Source organism: Belonocnema kinseyi, chromosome 1 (assembly GCF_010883055.1).
Source record: "Belonocnema kinseyi isolate 2016_QV_RU_SX_M_011 chromosome 1, B_treatae_v1, whole genome shotgun sequence".
Taxonomy (NCBI): Eukaryota; Metazoa; Arthropoda; class Insecta; order Hymenoptera; family Cynipidae; genus Belonocnema; species Belonocnema kinseyi.
The window spans coordinates 18,150,770-18,157,661 of record NC_046657.1 but is presented as its reverse complement, the minus strand read 5'-3'; positions in this window follow the sequence as shown (position 1 = coordinate 18,157,661).

The window sequence follows — 6,892 nt, the reverse complement described above, 5'->3', positions numbered from 1 at the left end:
AGGGAGCTCTTCTTAATATTTTGACACCAAAATCATGTCGATACACCTTACCGACTGCGAGTAAAGCCACCCACGCTTTAACTTGACAGACTGTACTTCAAAGCTCCGTCGCTGAGACGCTATATTCGCCACACGCACAAACAAACTTTGTGTCATTGATATCTCCAGTTAGGCCGCACACAACCTCTTTATTTTCTTCAAACTGTCACAAATGTGATGAATCACTAAAAATTATTAATAAATATGTTCTTTCATGTTACGGAGAGCAGGAGGTGCATTTAAAAAATTTTTAACAATCAAATCTGTTGAATATATATTTTAATTTTTTAACATCTTGGGACCACATTAAAAAAAAATATCGAAAATATTACTCGCGTTAACGTAACCCTATATATCTCTCATATACGTTTTACAAAAAGGCTGGCGATTTCTAAACTAAATTGATTAATGTTACTTGTTAACAATCAATAAAAGAACATTATTTTACAACTTTCTTAATATCCATAAAACTTCCTTAAAATATAGTATTTAATTTTTAGAGAACTGATATTGTGAATTTTATAAAATGTATATCCTTACTTGTTATGTAAACACGGACAACAAATATATTTAATGAATATGTTTTTATTAACTTCTTTATTTATAATTGTGATGAAATTAAAATTAATTTATTTACAGGAGAAATCGAAAGCCCTTTTTTTAAATGCATGCGAGGGATGAAGGGTTATGATAACGTCAGTGCTATTTTAACAAAAAATATTTCTTAATTTTTCGGGAATATTTGGTTAAATTCAACATTTAGTTTTTACAAAATTGATGTTATGTGTTTAAAAAAATGCTTTAACTGCATCCACTCCATTAAAAATATATTTAATAATTATTTTGAGTGATTTATAACCTACGTGACAATTTTGTGTAATCTAAAGGGAAAGGGAAATACCCTAAGAAAGAGTACTTGCGATGCTAGCAGCGGAGGAGGAGAAGAAGAGAAAGAAAGAGGAAGGACAACTAACAGAGAGATGAATACAGTACAGGGAAAAGGGAGCAAGAGAAGTGGAGGAATCGATTAAAAAAAGGAAGAAGGAGTAAAATAAAAAAATAAAAAACTACACATTATATTTAAAAAATTACTATCTTCCATTCCATTGAATTAAACGACAATAAAAAGAAGAAACGTACCCACAAGGGGACTGGGAGTCAATAAACAAAAAATTATAAAACCTTTTACAGATAGAAATTGCAGAATACGAAATCGAAGTAAACATAGATGAGGAGACAATGGAAGACCTGGGCAGAGAACTTAGGGAATTGACGCAAAGTTCAGGAATATACCCAAACCCTCGCGGGCGAGGGGAGGGGGGTGTAACAGAATTGTGAAATAACACTCGGGCTCGATTGCGGCCCTGCAACTAACGGTAGCAGGATCGCGCACGATGGGTGGCGGATTTCCCCGAGGGTCCGGAGTCGCTGAACGATAGCGCGCCTACCAGTCAGTCTCGCTCTCCTCGTTCACTCGAAACTTATATTTTTCGCGACGTTTTGCCAACGTGAGTGCCACCCCAGGGAACACGGATTCCTACGACGCGAACCTAGCCGTCCACCAACGAACCGCGGGTCGTCGAGCCGCCCACGCCGCGGGTCTACCATACTCATCGTACCCGGCCACAGCTTTCCTTCCCCCTAGCCATTCCACGGGCTTAGGGGCCAACATATTAGCTCCGTAATAACCACTGTCAGGACAACTAATTTTGAACCCCTCACTGTCCCTCAATATCCCGCACCCAAGTCCTACAAATTCGCCAAATTTTCTACGGGAGTTGACCATGCCTGTTCGCAAGGGCCTAAAAAAATATGTTGAAACCTCCATGAATTAAAAATAAATAAAAAGTCTCCACGTGTATGGTCATACCCGACGACCCTTCATTATGAAAAACAAGTGGAGGAACAAATTTAAACAATAAGTGACTGGAGAATTATAAGCTATTTTATCTCGATCCCGATTTGAAAGAAATGGAGGAAATCTCGCTACCGTATAGTCATTCGGTACAAATATAAAATTACGTATTGTGATTTTAGCTTTATTTGCTATATTTTTACTTCTGATAAGGGGACATGCTCTACCAATAACCTTCTTCCCTTCGTTTATGCGTCTATCTAATACCTCATCTATCTTCCCGTCCCTAGTATATAAGCTACCAAGGTATACGAACTTATCAACTTGTTCAATTCTCTCATCATTTATTAAAATATTGCATAGTGTTTTCTCACTCTTTCCTCAGAACCCCTAAAAATAAATTTAATTTGTGAGGTTTTTGTTTCGAAAATAAGTAATTAATTCTAGATTAATATGTGTATAAGGTATTTTTTAAAGTAAAAAACAAAGGAAACCGTTTAAATCTTAAAGCAAAATAAATAATATTAACAATATTTACATTTTTACCAATTTTTAAAATAATTTTTTTTTAAATATCCCGCCCTTTTAAAATTCTTCAATCTTATATATTGCAAATTTTTACACTTTTTTGTCATTTATTTTTCCTTATTAGATATTAAAATTAATTAACTTAAAAGTTTCGGAGAAAAGCGAAGAAAAACATAGTATAACTGTTAAAACAGATCACTTTTCTTATTTTCATCATGTATTTTGTATCAAGTCGGCCCTATAGGTAAAGGTGTTCGCACAAGAAAATACGTAAACAGTATGCTGGAAACGCCTTGCACACGATCCGTCCGTGCACAGGCATAGAGCACCAACCAATTGCGTGATATCGGTCGCGCTGCTACTTTACGAGCTGGTTACGTACCGTTCACGCATCGGACCTCCTCTCGAGAAGCAGAAGCTTGCGACTTTGCCAATATTGGCGTGTTCACGGAGAGAGTGTAAGGTTTATCATTTTGAAAAAAGCCGACATCGAAAGCTATTTTAGAGAGTAAGATTTTTTTAATATATCGAATATCTCGGTCAAGCTTCACAGTTATTTAAGGGCATGGGATACTTACAGTTTCCCCGTTTTTTTTCTACAAAAATGAAAAATTTAAAAAACTGAATTCGGAGTTGCTATAAAATATCATAACGCACGTCCCCGGACTATTTTTTAAGGGATTTTAATAAAAAATCTACTGTGCTAAATAAAAATTGTATGCATATGCATTATTTTGAGGTTACGTCGTTTTTCATCTCTGCCTTTCTGATAATCTGCAAATTATTTATCAGATAAACTTTTTTGATTGGTTGCAAACAAGGTTTGTTCCGGGAGATTAGTTACTATGTTTATTTGTAAGTCTAAAGTTTTCGGCCAAAATATTGTGTAGTTCGGAAGTAACGCTCGAGTGAATTGTAACACACATAAATTCGAAATATACACGCACGTTGTTAGCAATATCAAAATTTTTTTGATAAAAAAACCCCAAAAAAAGTGTGCAGGGACGTCCGTTAGCATATTCGCTATCATTTTCCAGATTTTGAAGGCAAAATATTTCTTATCCTCGGAAAAAAGCCGAGGGAATCTAACACTGAAAAAAGCGATACTATTTTCTAAGCGCTATGCAAATTAATCACATTTTGCCAAATTAAAACTTTTTTGAATTAACCTACAAAAAAAGTGTGTCGGGACGTCCGTTAGCATGTTCGCTATCATTTCCTAAATTTTTAAGACAAAATATTCATTATTCCAGAAAAAAGCCGGGGGAACGTAAAACTGGTAAAATCCACAATTTTCTAAGTATCACATGTCCTTAAGTGTATTTTGTGGATAACATAATTTGAATAAATATAAATATAATTAAATAATATAATAAAGCAAATTGGCAATGTCGCAAACTTCTGCTTCTCGAGCGGCGGTCCGATGGGTGAACGATAGGTAACCAGGTTAAACCGCAGCAGTGCGACAGATCGCACGGGATTGGTTGGCGCTCTGTATGTGTGCACGGATGGCTCGTGCGTGAGAGGCTCAAGCACACTGCACACGTATTTTCTTGCGCAAACACCTTAAACAGTACCCCGCTCGCGTACTACTTTTCTCCCGTCAAGAGTCATCCCACTTTTAGCTTTGAGTGGCACGGGGCTGATTTTAACGAAATGCAAATATCTTAAAAGTACAACCTTGAAGTCTCTAATCTAAGATATTATGACTCGGATACAATATGTAAATATAAAAGAGAACTGTGAATTAGTCAGCAGTTAAACAGTTTGCTTTTCCTTCAATTCGAAAACATGATAATTCTTTCTACTCTCGTTATATCTTTGGCGTATATGCTCAATTCTATTGGTGAATATAATAACATAATATATCTATAACTTTAGGTTAATTTTTATCTCTATAAGAAAACCAGAATTGTTTCCATTTAATCTAAAAAATAGCCAAAAGGCAATTTTATTTCAAACCTAATTTAAGTTCATTCATAATGAGTTTGCATTTAATAGGAATTTGTCTTGAGGTATCGAGAATGTTTGTTATAAAAGAATAAATTAAAAAATTGCCTCTATTGATACGGGATTAGTAACATATGTGTCCTTACACATATAGAAAATTCCTAAGGGTTGATGACAAATTACGTTAGACAATTTGGGATTTGGGGTGGGGGTGATAAAATCTTATTGTTTTAGGAGGAGTAGGGGGTGATTTCTAAAATCTAGCTGAAGGAAATTTTTTTTTTAAATAAGAACAATATCTCAAGATATTACGACTTAGACAGAAATGTAGCAGAAATGTAATATGTTAGGTTAAAAGTGAATTCCTTCATGAAGAAAATTTCAAATTTATTGTGTTATAAGTTTTTTGATAATCATAAAAAATGTAACAAGTGAGATGGTTGAAGTGAAAGTTTGTTGAAAATCTGAATAGTTTCAAATGAAGTTTAATGTACAGTAAATATACACACCTTTGTGTATGGACTTTTCGTGTTTCCACTAAGACATCAGAATACATTCTTTTAGATAAAACTCAAGGGCTTAATGTTGTTAACTCAATTTGAAATACTTTAAATTCTCAACTTTGCAAGTTAAATAGATGATTTTTTAAAGAAATAAATAAATTTTCCAACAAAATTTTTTATTTAAAATACCAAAATATGAATTTTCAGCAAAAGAGTTGAATATGGTCAATAAATAAATGAGCATTTAAATAATGAACAGACTAAAGAAAGTTAATTTTCCTCTGCCCTTTTACATTTTTGACAACACACTTTTAAATCTTGACTACCGAAAATGCGTCAGAACAAGCAATATTTTCGGACTCGATAATTCGCCCTTGATAATGGGTTACCTCGCGCTGCGCGTTCAGATTTTTATCCATTGCATTTTGAACGCTTAAATAAAACTTTGTCAAGAAGATCTCTTCTAGACCGCAGTATTCTTTATATCGCGTTGCTATGCTGAGAATGGGATTTTGGTTTTCATTTTTACGTATCTCGCGTCTTTTAGTTTAATATTACAATTTTCGATTTTATGCATGTTAATTATGATAAATAAAAACAAAATAACGAGTCTTTTTCATTATTAAAACTAAAACTACGCGTCCTATCAAAAAGTAATTCATAACAGATTTTCAGCTCTTTTTCGGGTAAGCAATTTATGTTAAATCATTTTTTGTCGTAACTGCTTTCTTTTTTCCGCAAATGTATTTATTTTTATTTACAATGTTATTTTTCACGAATAAAACAAAAACTACGCGTCCTATTAAGAAGTGATAAAATTTTTTATGATCATCTTGTACGGCTTTCAAAAACAATGTTTTTCTTCTTTTGACTTTTTTTTCATATCGCGCGTTGTTTGGCCTAGAATTTTTATTTTTGATTCATTTTTCAAATCTTATAAATGCTATAACTCTGAGAATTTTCGTTTTATTAAAAAAAGTCGTATTACGGCCGGACGGATGGACGGACAGACGCTATTGTAAAAACTTGATTTTCGGATTCAGAGGGTCTCAAAACGTGAAAATCCGTTGAAAAACTGTGGTGTTAAATTTCGGACAATTCCAGTACTTCCTCAATCATAAATGATGAGAATGTAAAAATATACCGTCAAGTAATGCCTTTTAGCAAAATATGCCGCACTTGAATTTTTTTTCCGTCATATTTGATCAGCTACCTAGTTTTTTTGTCCAAAGAGTTCTGAAGCGTTTCAAGGAATTCTTAGTGAATTTCAAAGAGTTCTAAGTTAGTTCCACTAAGTTTAAATATTTATTTAAACCAAATAACTGGGATATGCAGAAAAAAAAAATTGGAAAAGGTGAAGAGTTTGATTTCAATACACGGAGAGAAATTTCGGGGGATAAATTGACGGCACTGCTCCTTGATTTTTTCACACTTTGGCGCGAAAACTACGATCATAGAACCCTTGCTTTTAAAGCATAGGTCTTGAAGTTTTAGACATTAGGCCACGTCCCTTTGCTCTCATGTTTCGAATTCTATGCTTTTAGATTCCGTTAATTAATCACCTGAAATTTCTCTCCATGTAAGCTTGAAAATTTATCTCCCTGCTGAATAAAAATATAGTTTCAGTGATTTATGTGGAAAGGGCGAACTAAAATAAAGAGGAATTTGGAACAGTATATTTCATATAGGAATATTTTAAATGTTTATCATGAAACGTGCAGGAATGTGTAGGGAAAAATTCGATATGTTAGACCAAAAGTGAATTTTCTCTTGAAGAAATTGCAAAATTTTTACGATAAAAGTTGTTTAGCAATGTTAAAAATCTTTAAAAATGAGATATTTCTCATTGCTACATATGTTCTTGCTATTGCTGTTCTGAGAAAATTTTTTTAAGAGGGGGAAAGACTAAAATTTCAGTCTTTCCCCCTTTTACCAAAATTTTCTCAGAACAGCACTATTACTTAGTCGTAGCTTTAACAAAATGAAATTAAAAAATGGTGCCTCTAATTTTCCGTTT